Source organism: Amblyomma mixtum, chromosome 4, assembly GCF_055824585.1.
Source record: "Amblyomma mixtum isolate Tamu chromosome 4, ASM5582458v1, whole genome shotgun sequence".
Classification (NCBI taxonomy): domain Eukaryota; kingdom Metazoa; phylum Arthropoda; class Arachnida; order Ixodida; family Ixodidae; genus Amblyomma; species Amblyomma mixtum.
Window position 1 is genome coordinate 17979121 of NC_143015.1, and position 16602 is coordinate 17995722.

The 16602-nt window shown below is 47.5% G+C and overlaps 1 pseudogene; it reads right to left on the reverse strand.

Annotated features, from left to right (window-relative positions):
• Window positions 1-3275: 3275 nt before the first annotated feature.
• LOC149345797 (uncharacterized) lies at window positions 3276-16364 on the reverse strand (annotated as a pseudogene).
• Between the last annotated feature and the right edge of the window lie 238 nt (window positions 16365-16602).

Sequence of the window (16602 nt, forward strand, 5' to 3'; positions counted from 1 at the left end):
AAACATTATTCACCACTGGAAGGTGATCGTTTCCGTTTGGATTATCAAAGCCATCCCACGCACACTAAACCCAGATTGGAGTAAAATGGTTTGTCGTGTTACGTCCTTCATAATTTGGGTTCCAAATACACCGTTAGATTGCGTGTAGATTTCCACACCAAAAAAAAAGAAAGGAGTGCTTGCGGTTGGCAAACGGAGTAGATTTGCTCAATATTTTAACGCGAATAAATATGGAGCCCTTGCGGTTGACAATGGAAGCGAAATTGGTGTAGATTTTTACACTAAAAAAATACGGAGCACTTACGATAGACAAGGGTAGTAGATTCGGACACTGTTTTTCGGTTAGAAATGGAAAGTTTCAACCGCAGCGATGTGCTTAGCTGTGACTGCGGCGTCGTGCGTATGCATGGCACCAAGATTTTGCAACAGCGGCATTTCATTTCATTTCATTTCAGGGGCATTACATAAAGGGTGGGTGCAATATTCGCTGGCGGCAAGTGTTAACACAATGACAAATGAGCATGAAGATTATCAGCGAAGGTCGCGGAGAACAGGATGGCTACAATGTCTCTGGGAAGGTCGTTCCACTCCAGAATGGTACGGGGAAAAGTGAGGCTGCAAAAGTAACCGTGCGAACACGTGTTCGAGAAACTTGGAAAGGACAACAAGTGCGATGAGATATGCGGGTTGGCGGGACGATATAGGGCGCGCAGGAAAGTGAACTGTGGTAAAATTTGTAGAATAAGCAAAGGCTGGCAATGCGACGACGAACTGAGAGAAGTGATAACCCTGATTTATCTTCCAACCCTGACACACTGATGTCGTAGGAATATGAAGAATCAATGAATCTGGCTGCTCTATTTTGTACTGCTTCAAGTGTGTTGATAAGGTAAGCATGATCAAAAGAGCTACTACTGGTGTTAGTTGGAAATACATACTTGAAGGAATTGGTGAGCGCTAAAAATACATAAAAGGGACGAACACACAGGACGAAGCGCTTTCTAACAACTGTTTAATCTCAAAAGGAACATGACAATATATACACATTTGACGTCATAACATACACAGAAGAGGGAGGACGCATGCGCTGACAAGAATGAATTTTTGTCAGCGCATGCGCCCTCATCCCCCAAGGTGGATTATATTTGTAATAAGGGAGTGATTACTCATTGACGTCCACCCGAGCGCAGCCATACGGCTACAAAGGAAAGCTATACAGCTTTCTCAGAAACTTCGTAGTTACTCCCTTATTACAAAGGTTAGATGGAAGAAGCGAAAGCTGCCGCGCAACCTTCTCACGGACAAACTGCTTGATCTGGAGCAGTAGCGAGCTGTCCTCTGTCGTCATGCTCAGGCTTGTTACTGTGTCTGTCTGTGCAGAGGGCTGCTGAGTGAAAACGCGCTGTCGGCAGAGCTCGTCATAGCTTTGGCAGTGGTCGAATATATTGGTGACAGATGTGACGTTTTTGCCCACAAGCATATTGAAAGCGTCGTCTTCGATTCCTTTCAGGACGTGTTTAACTTTATCGGCCTCCGCCATGGACGCATTGACGCGCTTGCAGAGATTGACGACATCTTCTATGTAGCTGGTGTATGATTCACCACTCTGCTGTGCGCGAACGCGAAGACGCTGCTCGGCGCGAAGTTTGCGTACTGCCGGACGGCCGAAGATGTCGGTGAAGCTGGTTTTAAATTCGGTCCTGGTGGTGAAGTCCGATTCGTGGTTTTGGAACCAAAGGTGGGCGACGCCGGTTAGGTAGAAGATGACGTTGGTGAGTTTCATAGTGTCGTCCCAACGGTTATGAGCGCTCACCCTGTCGTAAGAGGACAACCAATCCTCCACGTCGTGATCGTCCGTGCCGCTGAAGACGGCAGGGTCGCGCTGGCGGAGCGCACCATGGCAAGCAACGGGTGCCGGCGAGGAGCTGGCTGGCTGGTTGGCGTTGGCAGGCATGGGGGTAGTGATGGTACGGTTATGTAGCTCCAGGACGGAATCCCGCAGCCTCCACCAAGATGTAGCTGCCTTTATTGGCAAGAGATGACTGGTTGTTAAGGCCGGTTAGAGCGGGCTAGGGCAGGTCCGGTCCCGGAACAGTTGATGCTTTTGTTGTTGTAGTTGTTGTTGCCTTGGTGGCATGGCACATACCCACGACGGGGGATTGGCCAGGGTTCAGGGAGGAGAGCCCAAAGAAGGCAAATTGGTGCCAAGCTAATGGATTACCTTTTGGTGCCAAGCTAATGATTAACTTTGGGGACGTATTGCGAGGAATTAAGGATTGAATTATAGATAAAAAGAAATTACGGGAAGAAATGAATGGAAAAAAAAACAACCGGCATAAAGATTAGAGAACTGAATGCCAGAAAAATTCTGAATGATTTTGGAATGATGCTTTTGCCGCGCGTCGGTTCTGCTGCTTCAGCTGCCGATCGTCTTCTTCTCGCCTCGCGCCGCGCATCGGTTCTGTTGCTCCGTCTGCTAAGCGTCTTCCTCTTTACACTTTATTTTATTTAGCACTTCCGGCAACCTTTTGGCAGCTAAGGCAGGAGTAATTACATAGCATTTCAATTTATATTTTTTACAGATCATTGTCATAATATGACGACAAAAATAACAAAATTATACAGTGAACAATCAACATTTATTAGCAAATTTTGGCACTTCTGAAAAGATAACAAGGAATTCAAAGTAATCACAAGTAAGGAACAACGCTGCTAAAAAAGATTCAGACGTTGAGAGGCTCGCCACCTTATTTGGCAACCCGTTCACTTGTAATAATCCGCGGGGAAAAAGGAACTATTATTGTTGATATTGTATGCATAAGGAAATGGCTTTTTTTACGTTATACTGTTATTTGAGCACATTTTAAGATGTTCAAACTCATCTCCCACTCGTGGCAACAGTTAGTAATAGCCAGTAAGTAGTTGTTTAGCACGACTTGATCCTAGATTGCCTCAGTGGTGTAATAGGGTATGCAGTTGCCTATAAAAAAAAACGGCTATGTACTTGAGATCCGATGGCCAGGTCATTCAGATAAATGAGGAAAAGAAGGGTCTTAAGACCGAGCCTTGAGGAACGCCGGAAAGCACTGGCGCTGTTAGAGACTTCAATTTTGCTACCTGGACGTACTGATGGCGATTAGAAAGATAAGATTCAAACCACAATTAAATTCGAGTGGGACAAACGGTCAAAGGGCAGGTGCTTTAAGCTCCAGATATCAGTGCTCCTTGTTCGTGAAATTTTCCTCTTGTATCATGGTGCCCCACTGAGTGATTGCTTACTCTAATGGGTTAACATTAATGGTCTTGCGCAGCTCGTCTGCCTGCTTTCCAACACGGCCTCTAGTGCGCCAGTGCTCCTTGTTCGCCCTCACTGTTTGCAAAATGCTAGGTGCTGCTCGTACAGCATCCTTCTGCGAAGTGTGGGATGCTTTGCCAGAACAGCCTTTTGTTGGCGAGTTTCTGATGCACAGATCGCTGGTACATGGGACTGATTGTGCAAGAAGAGAATAGGCTTCCTCCAGTTTTTCTGTTGATTCGTCTAGAGCTGAACAATCGCTGCAGTAAAAAAGGAGACTGCCGCACTTCTCCATTACGCTTCGAAAGTTGTTTCGCTTCATCTTCAGCTGCTTCGAAGAACATGGAGGTATGCTGAGAGCTGTCACTTCATGGGAACTTGCTTCTCCTCCATGCCCTTCCTGGCTGTCTGGTTCATTCTCTTGATCATCAGCAGTACCACAGGCTGTCACAGCTACATGAGGCCGATTCAGGTAGCTTTCAGGAAGGTCAGCAAAATGAACTCTCGGTCAGCCTGAACAGTGTACAAAAGTGCTTGCACGGAAACTTTGTTGCTGCAAAATCCAGGCACGTGCAGTTCGGCCCTGCAAAATCCACCGTGTGCCAGCTGGATGATGACTGTGACTGCACGAGGTACTGCCCTGCCTCAGACTTTGTCTTGATGTCTTCATGCGTGTACTCGCATGCAATGAACATCCTCTGCATTACATGCTTAATAAAAGCCGGTGGCCGGTTGTGTAAATATTCTGGGATGTTGTTCTTTTATGTCCGGTACGATGATGACAGGCTCATTAGCTTCCTTTAGTGCTGATGCTGCCTGCCAGGCATAAATTGCTTGACAAGTGTGCAGACCAGCATTGTCAAAGACTTTCTGTCATGGCTGTTATTGATGTAGTACTGCTTCAAGATTTTGTTTTGTGCTTCAGTGCCATTATTTGTCGTCAACACTACGTCGTAACCTAACATATATGCACGCAGCCACATTTCTTTCACTCTCAGCCAATGTGTCTCAATGTAACATCTCAATTTTTCATTTTTCCAATGCTGAGATGCTTTCAGATCAGTAATACATTGATTCACTTCTTCCTCAGAGGCTGCATTGGCTATTCTTCGCAGCAGAAAGAGGGCATCTTCTTTTGCAACAATGCAACTCTCAGACCTGTTTAGCCACCTTCCCCATGCCTGCTCTCTATGAAAATCACAAATTGTGATTTGGCTTTGGGGGAAGCTGCTCTGAAGGGCATTGATTTCTGCATGACTATAGTCAATCATCCAGTACTGCGGATTGAAGTCAGGGCACCACTGTCTGAACACTTCAAGGGCCTCTGTGATGCAGGCGCCTGTTTCAAATTGCGTTATGAAAACACCTGCACACATGTAGCCTTGTGCCGTCTTGACGACAATAAAGAAAAGTGGCAGAGCATAGTCTGTCGTTTTGTTTGTTGCATCCAGGCAGAAAACTGATTGTTCATATTTTATGAGCATTTCTTTCGTAAACTTTGACTGCTAAGAAAAAAGGAGCGTTTCCTCGCATTCCTGTTCCATTTGCTCCAAAACATCATCACTTGGAAGGCTATTGATTTGGTCAGTTTTCTTCTGATACTGTCTGTAAAAGAATTTGCTCTCAGGATCCTCCCTCTGATATTTATCAATTAACTGCTTAGCATTTTCTTGATCCAAAGAGCTAAACCTATCTCTGCGAAGAGCAGCCAGAGCAGTGGTTGTGTATGTCTTCTTGTGTTGGGAAGAATGCTCTGCAGCTTCTCGATGGCTTGTTTTTTCCTCCAAAGAGGACGTCTTGTACATAATAGTCAAGACACTTCTTCACTTCCTGAACCGATGTCACGCCCTCACTAACTAGGTCCTGAATTCGTGCCGACATAGCTTTGGTCACAGTCTGGCTGAAGCCTGCCATTTCACCGAACTGATGAGCATGGTGGAAACTCATGGGCGAGACTGCCACATAGATATGCTGTTCTGTTCTGCAGTTTTTAAGGGCCTTTTGCCCCTCAAGTTCTTTTATTTTTGCTGCCTTCATTTGCAGAGATTTTCCTATCCCTGTGTGTTGAGGGATGTCAACCTGAAATGCAAGCAGAAGAATGAACACATGAAAATCTGATCACAATAACAGTTCAACACAGTAAAAGAAGCTTACTCTTTTATGTGGAAAAGATCCTTTCTTACAGATTAAACATCAAAAGAATTAATTTATCAGGGACCAAGTGTTAGAAATGGGGTTTGGCAGGAATTTTCGAAATGCCTTTGTTCTTGCCTCCAATGACGTTAACTAGGCTTGCTTATTCCATGTAGCATTTCTTATTAATCTATTAGGATGAACGCGAGGTTACAAGAAAGTTTTATTATTAAAAGTAAAAGAAACTGATTTAATTTGTCTTCCTGTTCAGCAGGATCCCTAAACCTGGCAAGCAAATGATTATTACAAAAAGCCTGGCAAGTATAAAAATGAGAATGTGCAGATTGTGTGTTGCAGTGAAGCACAGCATAAACTTGATTTTTTGGTATCGATCGACTCATGGTACTATCTGGTGCATGATTACACTATGTGGATACAAAAATGGTCATGATAAAATATGCATATTCAATGCAGAAGCTTTATGCTTTAATGTAGGAAGTAATATAAATTAAAATCTAAGGCAAAGCACATAGCTGAACTTTTAAACATTGTAAGGAGATAGCGCCACCCAGCGGCGTTCGTGAGAAGAAGACAAAGCACGAGGAGCGCGTGCGGAGGGGTACGCCGGGACAGGTCGAAGAGGATTACGTGGCAGAGAAGAGAAGAGCGCGGTGGGCGACGGACGTGGACGAGTTCTGCTGGCTCCCCGAGTTCCGGGCTTGGCCCTTAGCCGCAGACGTCCGGGCCACCAGACCTGGACTTCCATCGTCGAGAGCCTCAACCATCAGGCTCAGGCGCTACTCTTCTCCGTCCATCCGTCAGCTGCTCCACACAGGCCGCTTCTGGCGCCTACGTGACTTTTCCGGGATACCAGACCTGGAAACCGTGCCGGGAGCCCACGGACGCCGATGCTGCGGTAGCGTTGCATCAACATTGGAACGCCCAGAGACTCCCTGACTGCCCGACACCCAGCCAGTCCTCCCCGCACGTTGCTCGAATAAGAGACAAGTAGTGTGACTTTCCTCTTTGACTTTCTTTTTTCTGAATTTTTCGTAAGCACTTTGTTCTGTTCCCCCGTGTGTATTTCCCGTGTGTTGCTGCCTTGCTCTCTTGTTCCTTTCCTTTTCTTCGCTCTCATACTGAAATTGGTTTCCTTTCCGATAAAAGCCGCCTCGTTTATTGTTTGTACTTTTGTGTTTGTTTAAAATAAGACCTGCAATCTCACACATCCTCACAAATTTGGCATCCACTACGACAGGACAAGGTCGGTTTTTATTTATTTGCCTGTTGTGTTAATTTAGGAACAATATGAGCGCTTCAGATTTGGTTGCTTTAGGCGAGCGCATAGGCTTGTGCGGCGCGGAGTTACGAGCGTGGGTGGAGGACGAGCTTCGTAAGGCACGGGAAGGTGGTGGTGGTGAAAAACATTTATAGTGCAATAAATATTTACAGAGAGGTGATTGGGGTAGGCCCTATGGGCCCTTTCCCCTAACAATACTAGGTGGAGCCCCTAATCCGGGGCCCCATTGGCAAGCAACGCCGCCCGCGTCCGGTGAACCAAGGCCTTTTGGGTCTTTAGGTCCTGACAGCTGAGCAGGGCCGCCTCCCAGTCCTCTCTGGTGGGGTTGGGGTTGGAGGGGATAGATGGGTTGGATCGACACGCCCAAACCATGTGGAAGGTGTCAGCCACCTCCCCACAGAACTGGCACGTGCCATCAAAGGATTCGTTGAAATGTTTAAGTACCGCCGGGCACAGTACAGTGTTAGTAAGAATTTTGATGAGGAGGCGCTCGTCCGCGCGATCCAGTCCCTTACAAGGGGCCGGGTAGCGCCGGTGCTCCTCCTTGTAGTAATCGGTGATGTGTTTGAATGTAAGGGCCAGATTGTCTGATTGGGAGTAGGCTTCCAAGGACAGGGAGATAGCCCGGGGAGAGAGTGCGCGGGCGGCCTGATCGGCCTGTTCGTTTCCCTGTAGGCCCTGGTGACCGGGGGCCCAAATCAGGTTGCGTGGAGTTGGATCTTCGCATCGGCAGCTATATTCCAATATGCGCCAGGCAAGCGGGGGAGCCCAGCCCAACTCGTAGTTCCGACAGGCCCCTCGCGAGTCGGTGATGATGTGTTTTGACTTGGGATTCGTGAGAGCCAGAGCAATGGCAATCTCCTCCGCGTGTGTTGCGTTGTAGGCTTTGAAAGTCAGCCCGTTAACTGTGTTTGTGTTGTGTACGACTGCGGCCGTGTACCACCCCCCGGGGTGTGGGCCGGTAACGTCCACGTAATACACGTGTTCTTGGTTACCATAGTATCGCGCCAACGCTTCCGCGCGCGCCTGGCGACGACCGCTATGGTCTTCTCTGGACATGTTGCGGGGAAGGGGTCGGACCCGGAGGGCGCGTCTCCAGGGTTCTGGCACTCTCTCCCTTTCCTCAAAGTGGTAGTTATGTTTGATGTGTAGCCGGTCCAAGAGGCGGCGACCGGACGTGGTCTGTGCAAGACGTGTGTATTGGTTGACTAAGTGGGCTTCTCGAAGCTCCCGGAATGTGTTCACCACGCCCAAAGCCAGAAGTCGCTGGTTGGACGTGGTGACCGGGAGGTCGAGAGCCCGCTTGATGACTTTCCGGTGGATGACCTCCAGTTGGTCATCATCATGTTTGCGCAGGTGCAAGTAGGGGGTTGAGTATAGGAGAGAGAGCCGCTGAGCGTGAAGCTGCGAAGCAGAAGCTGGAGTTAGAGGCACGGAATTTGGAGTTAGAGGCACGAAATTTAGAGACGGAGCGTGAAGCTGCGAAGCAGAAATTGGATTTAGAGGCACGGAATTTAGAGACAGAGCATGAGGCTGCGAAGGAACGTTTGGAGTTAGAGGCGCGGAACTTGCAGCTACAAATAAGGCTCATGGAGGGTGGCGCAAATCCTCCGAGTGACCGTGGAGAGCGTAGCGTCTCATCGACCAGCTCCATTAACCCGCACAGCCTCATACCACAGTTCAATGAAGCGCGGGATGACCTCGATGCCTACTTAAAGAGGTTTGAGCATGTGGCCACGGGGCAGGGTTGGCCAAAAGAAAAGTGGGCAACGGCGTTGAGCTTGTGCCTTGGCGGCGAAGCACTTAGGGTCTTCGGTCGGCTCTCGCCGGAGGATTCCGTGGATTATGACAAAGCGAAGCTTGCCTTGCTTCAGAGGTTTAGGTTCACCGCGGAAGGGTACCGAGAGAAGTTTCGCCAGAGCAAGCCCCAGGATGGCGAAACGGCCTCGCAATATGCTGCCAGGTTGTTTAGCTTCTTTGACCGTTGGGTCGAGATGCGGGGAGAAGGCCGCACTTTTGAGGTGGTTCGCGAGATGGTCGTGAGCGAGCAATTTCTGAACAACTGTCATTCTCGTTTAGCCCTTTTCTTTCGTGAGCGGGAGGGCAAGACAGTTTCCAAGCTGGCGGAGGCTGCCGATCATTTTCTCGAAGCACAGCGGCAAAATAACTTGTTGTTCTTCAAAGAATAGGGGGAGCATACGATGAATAAAGCCAAGGACGAGGTTTCAGGTTCACAATCTCGCCTGCGGTGTTTTCTTTGCGAGAAGACTGGGCACAAGGCGGCGGATTGTCGGACGAAGCCCAAGCAATCGTATTGCACCTGGTGCCGCGAGGTAGGACATGATGCCCAGTCATGCAAAGCTAAGAGGCCAGGAGACCGTGAGGAGTCCGCCTTTTGCATGACACCTCGATATTCACATCCCGATAGCACTGCAGTGGTAACGCGCGTAGAGGGCCAGTTGGGGGAGATGGTGTGTCCTTCCAACCCGGTGGAAACTGCTATGCCCGTGGCGCACGGTGAGGTGTTCGGCCAGCCTGGTTCGGTATTACGGGATACGGGCAGCACCGGCATTGTTGTGCGTGAGTCCCTTGTACCGGCAGCGGCACTTACAGGGAAGCAGGCTACATTATTCTTGGCCAATGGGACCCGTGTAGAAGTTCCGGAAGCGGAGGTGGTGATTTCCTCACCGTACTTTTCGGGTAAGGCCATCGCGCGGTGCTTGTCTACACCCCTATACGACATCATAATAGGCAATGTCCCTGGCGCTAAACCTCCATTCTCGGTTGACCCGCCAGTTCTAACTGATCAGGCAGTTTCCCTTGCCATGACGGGTGCGGTCGGTGTTCCTTCCCTTACGGTGACAGCAAAGGTTTCAGAGAGTAGTAAAAGCCCCACTCTGAACACACTCCACTTAGAAGAATTTGTTGTGGGGCTAGTTGGTAGTTATTCATAATTAAATTCAAAGGCGCCAAACCATACGCACACACACACACAGGAGAAGAAAGACGAGACAGAGCGCCACTCACAACTAATTTAATGTGCAGAAAACCACGTACATATATGTCACTGTCGGCGCATGCGCAAGGAAGACATTCAGCTTCATGAAGATAAGCAGCGATCAAAAAACGCTTTTTCAGCCTTATACAGGTTTATCGATGTTTCGCTGACGCACAAGTTGCCCCTCTTTTCGATATGGAATGCTTCTATCAGTTCCCTGGCTTTTGTCACACTACTCTTTGCCAAAATCCGCACATCAGAAAAGCATGGTTCACAAGTACGCGACGGGCAGGTTCTGATGTGCATGGGTAAATGGGGGCCATCGTTATTCTGTTCTACATTTCTTTGGTGTTCTCTGATTCGATCATTGACACATCGCCCGGTTTGTCCGATGTAGGAACTGCCGCAGGAGAGGGGAACTTCGTACACAACCCCTACCGCACATTTCGTGAACGGTCGCCCATGCCTGGTGCCGCAGCCACTTTCTTTTACTTTTTCTTTTCTTTTGGCTATTCGAGAGCAAAGGCTTCCGAGCTTTTGGGGGGCGGTAAAAACGAGTGGCACCCCATGCCTACTCGCAACCTTCTTCAGGTTGTGGGCCAACTTGTGCACATACGGCACAGCCACCGGTCTCACCTCTTCTCGAGGGACCTCCTCCCCTACTCCTACTACCTTCTTCTTCAACTTCCGTAGGAGGCTTTCGGCAACCTGTGTCACGACCGAACCAGGGAACCCAGCTGAAGCCAGCCTAACCAATTGATTATCAAAACTCTGTCGCATCTTGTGAACACATGACTTCCCTAGAGCAGACTCAAGGCAAAGTGAAGCAATTCCTCTTTTAACTAGTTTTGAATGCGAAGAGTCGAATGGCAGAAGCCCCTTTTTTGCACGTGGAGCATATGCCCAACACACCTGATCCATACAGAACTCAATGTTTAAATCTAAAAACTGTAAAAGATTGTTTTCAGGCAGTTCGTAAGTAAAATCCAAGCCTTTTCCATGTTGTCTAAAAAGGGATAAAACACTGTTTACTGTACCAGCGAAGTTAGAGCTGCCGTCCTTAGTTAAAACAATCAAGAAATCGTCAATGTATCTAAAAACTTTAAAAACATGGTTAGTTGGCAAAACCTGCAGAAGCTTTTTGTCAATTTGTGACAGAAAAATGTTGCATAAAACCGGGGCGACACACGAACCAATGCAGATACCGGCCTTCTGCAAAAAGAAGCCTTGGTCAAAAGAAATAAAAGTCGACTCTAAATAAAACTTTAACATACTTAAAAAATTATCAGTAGAAATACCGGCTGAGTTCTGAAATGAAACAGGATCATTTCTTTCAATACAGTCCCGAACAGAAGTAAATAGGGCATCATGGGGCACGGAATAAAATAAGTCAACAACATCGAAATCTCAGACTGGGATTGGGCGTGCCTTTTCAGTCGATGTTGTTGACTTATTTTATTCCGTGCCCCATGATGCCCTATTTACTTCTGTTCGGGACTGTATTGAAAGAAATGATCCTGTTTCATTTCAGAACTCAGCCGGTATTTCTACTGATAATTTTTTAAGTATGTTAAAGTTTTATTTAGAGTCGACTTTTATTTCTTTTGACCAAGGCTTCTTTTTGCAGAAGGCCGGTATCTGCATTGGTTCGTGTGTCGCCCCGGTTTTATGCAACATTTTTCTGTCACAAATTGACAAAAAGCTTCTGCAGGTTTTGCCAACTAACCATGTTTTTAAAGTTTTTAGATACATTGACGATTTCTTGATTGTTTTAACTAAGGACGGCAGCTCTAACTTCGCTGGTACAGTAAACAGTGTTTTATCCCTTTTTAGACAACATGGAAAAGGCTTGGATTTTACTTACGAACTGCCTGAAAACAATCTTTTACAGTTTTTAGATTTAAACATTGAGTTCTGTATGGATCAGGTGTGTTGGGCATATGCTCCACGTGCAAAAAAGGGGCTTCTGCCATTCGACTCTTCGCATTCAAAACTAGTTAAAAGAGGAATTGCTTCACTTTGCCTTGAGTCTGCTCTAGGGAAGTCATGTGTTCACAAGATGCGACAGAGTTTTGATAATCAATTGGTTAGGCTGGCTTCAGCTGGGTTCCCTGGTTCGGTCGTGACACAGGTTGCCGAAAGCCTCCTACGGAAGTTGAAGAAGAAGGTAGTAGGAGTAGGGGAGGAGGTCCCTCGAGAAGAGGTGAGACCGGTGGCTGTGCCGTATGTGCACAAGTTGGCCCACAACCTGAAGAAGGTTGCGAGTAGGCATGGGGTGCCACTCGTTTTTACCGCCCCCCAAAAGCTCGGAAGCCTTTGCTCTCGAATAGCCAAAAGAAAAGAAAAAGTAAAAGAAAGTGGCTGCGGCACCAGGCATGGGCGACCGTTCACGAAATGTGCGGTAGGGGTTGTGTACGAAGTTCCCCTCTCCTGCGGCAGTTCCTACATCGGACAAACCGGGCGATGTGTCAATGATCGAATCAGAGAACACCAAAGAAATGTAGAACAGAATAAAGATGGCCCCCATTTACCCATGCACATCAGAACCTGCCCGTCGCGTACTTGTGAACCATGCTTTTCTGATGTGCGGATTTTGGCAAAGAGTAGTGTGACAAAAGCCAGGGAACTGATAGAAGCATTCCATATCGAAAAGAGGGGCAACTTGTGCGTCAGCGAAACATCGATAAACCTGTATAAGGCTGAAAAAGCGTTTTTTGATCGCTGCTTATCTTCATGAAGCTGAATGTCTTCCTTGCGCATGCGCCGACAGTGACATATATGTACGTGGTTTTCTGCACATTAAATTAGTTGTGAGTGGCGCTCTGTCTCGTCTTTCTTCTCCTGTGTGTGTGTGTGCGTATGGTTTGGCGCCTTTGAATTTAATTATGAACACTCCACTTATCACGGCCGGAGTTTCGCCTGAAACAGGAAGAAGACCCGACTTTAGAGGTGTGTCGCAGGAAGTTGGGGCAAATAGTTCGTGGCAAGGGACAGACCGCCCACTCTTTTGATACAGATGAAGGTGTTCTCTTCCGGACATACCAAGTGTGTCCCGGCCGAGTCGTTGAGCAAGCGGTGGTACCGAAGGGCTTACGCACGCAAGTCCTTAAGTTGGCGCATAAGAGTGCATTATCCGGCCATCAAGGAATACGGAAAACAATAGCAAGGGTGCTCAGTGAGTTTTACTGGCCCGGTGTACAGGCTGACATTAAGAGTTATGTCAGATCGTGTGCTAAGTGTCAACCGACTGTGTCAAAGGAAACGGAGAACAAAGTAAATGACGCCGTTGTTCCATCGGTGCCGGCGGACAACGGCCGGCACAGAGTGTATAACATCGTAGGACGGGGACATTTAAAACCATGGTGGAGACCGAGGTCGGTTTGGAGAAACCGGTTTCACAAAGGAAAACGGAAGTACTAGTCGAAAGAGTTCTCCCGACGGTGAAGTGGTTTGATGTGAAGAATGGAACACGGAAGAATGTAGCCCACACCTGTTCTTGTTGGCATTGTCGGTGTTTGTTCATGTTTGTTTTTGGGTGTCGGCTACTTACTTTTTATGCTTTCCGTGTTTCTTCGCCCTCTATGGACGCTTTACGTTGACTTTCCATGTGCTCTCTGTGCTGTGTGTGCGAATGTCTGTGAACGCTTCGAACATTGACGACCGTCGTATTGTGTGAGGTGTGTAGTGTGCGCGCTGTGGTGCGGTGTTCTGTGTTGCGATCGTCGAACGCGTCTGGTGTCGCTCTCCTGAAGTTGAGTTCTTTCCCTTGGATTGGATTGGATTGTAAAACGTTTATTGCCAACAGTCTGAAGGGCATATAGGCCCCCCGCCTAAACGACGGCCAGAAGGTCTTGGCTCCTGGCGGCGTCTTCGGCCAGTTGGACGACTTTTGTTTGAGTCTCCGGATCGGAGCTGAGTAGGAGAGCCTCCCATTGTTCAAGTGACTTTATTTTTTGTCCCTCCAGCGGGGCAAAAGGGCATTTCCAGAGAATATGGTTGAGATCCGCTTTGGCCTTACATTGCTTACACTCGTTTGAATATTGTCCCGGATAATAACGACTACACATAACCGGGTTCGGAAACGTATAAGTTTGGAGACGGCGCCAAGAGGTGGCCTGACTCTTTGTCAACGATTTATCAGCAGCGGGGTATTTTGTTCGATTGAGCCTATAATGTTGTGTGATTTCTCTGTAACCTACAAGACGATCCCTGTCTGCGAAGCCCTCGGTATGGCCACTGGCTCGGTAAGCAAGACCTCGAGCCAGTTCGTGAGCTGCTTCATTTCCAGCCAGGGATGCGTGTGCAGGTGTCCAGACTATGCGAATTTTGCGGTCGTCCCTTGCAGTCCGCAGGATTCCGTTCGTCAGAGGGGAGACCCTCCCCTTGGCAAAGTTCATCACTGCTACCTTTGGAAAAAACTTCCGAAGAGGGGGCCTTCTGTAAGGAGATAGCGCCACCCAGCGGCGTTCGTGAGGAGAAGAAGACAAAGCACGAGGACCGCGTGCGGAGGGGTACGCCGGGACAGGTCGAAGAGGATTACGTGGCAGAGAAGAGAAGAGCGCGGTGGGCGACGGACGTGGACGAGTTCTGCTGGCTCCCCGAGTTCCGGGCTTGGGCCTTAGCCGCAGACGTCCGGGCCACCAGACCTGGACTTCCATCGTCGAGAGCCTCAACCATCAGGCTCAGGCGCCACTCTTCTCCGTCCATCCGTCAGCTGCTCCACACAGGCCGCTTCTGGCGCCTACGTGACTTTTCCGGGATACCAGACCTGGAAACCGTGCCGGGAGCCCACGGACGCCGACGCTGCGGTAGCGTTGCATCAACATTGGAACGCCCAGAGACTCCCTGACTGCCCGACACCCAGCCAGTCCTCCCCGCACGTTGCTCGAATAAGAGACAAGTAGTGTGACTTTCCTCTTTGACTTTCTTTTTCCTGCATTTTTCGCAAGAACTTTGTTCTGCTCCCCCGTGTGTTTTTCCCGTGTGTTGCTGCCTTGCTCTCTTGTTCCTTTCCTTTTCTTCGCTCTCATACTGAAATTGGTTTCCTTTCCGATAAAAGCCGCCTCGTTTATTGTTTGTACTTTTGTGTTTGTTTAAAATAAGACCTGCCATCTCTCAGATCCTCACAAACATACAAAAAGAAAGGGATAAGGTTTGAGACCTGGTGCAATATCCAGTGAGAGCTGCTGCTTCTTCCTCATCTAATTACTATAACTGGGGCTTCAGTGAGGCGCTATGGAGAGCATTTACAGCTCTTGCTGTAAAAGAGAAGCGTAAAACCATAGGCCATAGTTTCAGCAAAAACAAGCTGTACGCAGAAATTTTGACTAGTCTAGTGGTCAAAGTACGGGTCTGAAATGTCTGTCTGAAAATGCTGTGCATTGTGTGCTGTGTACCTAATTATAAATTTATTCTTGTTATGTCTTTCTAATCCAAACATAACACTTGTGCTTCACTGCATTGTTCAACAAAATATGTGAACAGTCATAATAAAGGATGTTTAGCGCAACAACACAACACAAGAAAGACGACAACACGGGCGCTTACTCCAACTGTTGAATCAAGCGTCAGCATACGAAATATATAGCCCTCCCAGTGCATGCGCTGGGAGGGCTTTCCTTTATTATCTCTGAAAACCAACTAGCTCAGCAGTTAACCCTCTTAAAATATGTGAACAGTGGCCAACTTTGAATTCTGGGTACATGCTGATCCACTTTAGATGCATGCTTGCAGTACACCCCTTCTTCTTGGTCCCTTGCAGTTTGATCTTTTTTTTGCAAAAGACTTCGCTGGACCAGTCAGTTGGATGTTGCGCCTAAAAGCATGGCCACACATGAAAATTACCACTGTCTGTGCATGTTATTGCAATGAAATCAGTACCTTACTGCAGATTTCATGTACTTGATATGCATAGGGTCTGCCATGTTTAGTTGGAAGATTTAAAAAATTTTCTACCTCCAAAATACTAACTATTTGTCACCAAATATAGCACAAAAAGCAGTATCACATTATGGTCTGTTTTGCTTGAGAAATGCTTTAATATCAACAGCTGCCTGTGTTGCCCTAAATAATTCAGAAACTGCGGTTAACTGACTCCCGTTTACAGGAGTGAGGAAAACAAGAAATTAGACGGGCAGCGCCAGCTGCTGACATCAATCATAGAACTCGCCCATCTCTCGGACTGGGTGCTCTTTGTCCAAGCTGCCCTTCGACCCTGAGTGGTCCTCCCGACCTTCTCCAATGGCTTCATAAGGCGACTATACATATAAGATGAATTACTGTCAAAACCTGGAATTCAGCCGATGCATGCAGAACTTGTGCTGAAGCTAAACATTAATCACTAAACCGAGGCTCATATTTAAAAATACTTAATATAAGGATTTGCTTAACGAAAACATATGCCAGATGTGTCATCAGCTTGAACACAATTAAATAAAAAAAATAACTGCACCAATGATTGTTATTGTGGTTATTACTCTACCATGCTGTTTTGATAACAAGGTTCTTATAGTGCTAGTGCTTTCACATTTGTCCTTGTGGCGATCAATTCCAAGCACACAGTCCTTGTCCACTTGTCGGACAACTTGGAATGGCATGACCAGAGAAACAGGCACTGTACCCCGGTTTGAAGAGAACATCAGTTGAGCTGGATAAAGGAAAAAAGGTGCACTCTTAGAGACGGCTGCCCAAGAATCCCTGTAGCATATAAAACAGGCTAATCACACCAGCTTGACACTTGCAAAAAAAAGCAAACCAGTGTTCCGCATCTAGCAAATTTTAGCTTCCAAAGATCCTTCTCTGAATTAAGTGACTTGCAGTTTTAGGCAGTTTTGTTACGCAGAGTGAATTGTGCTATGCAACATGATAAAAAAAGGT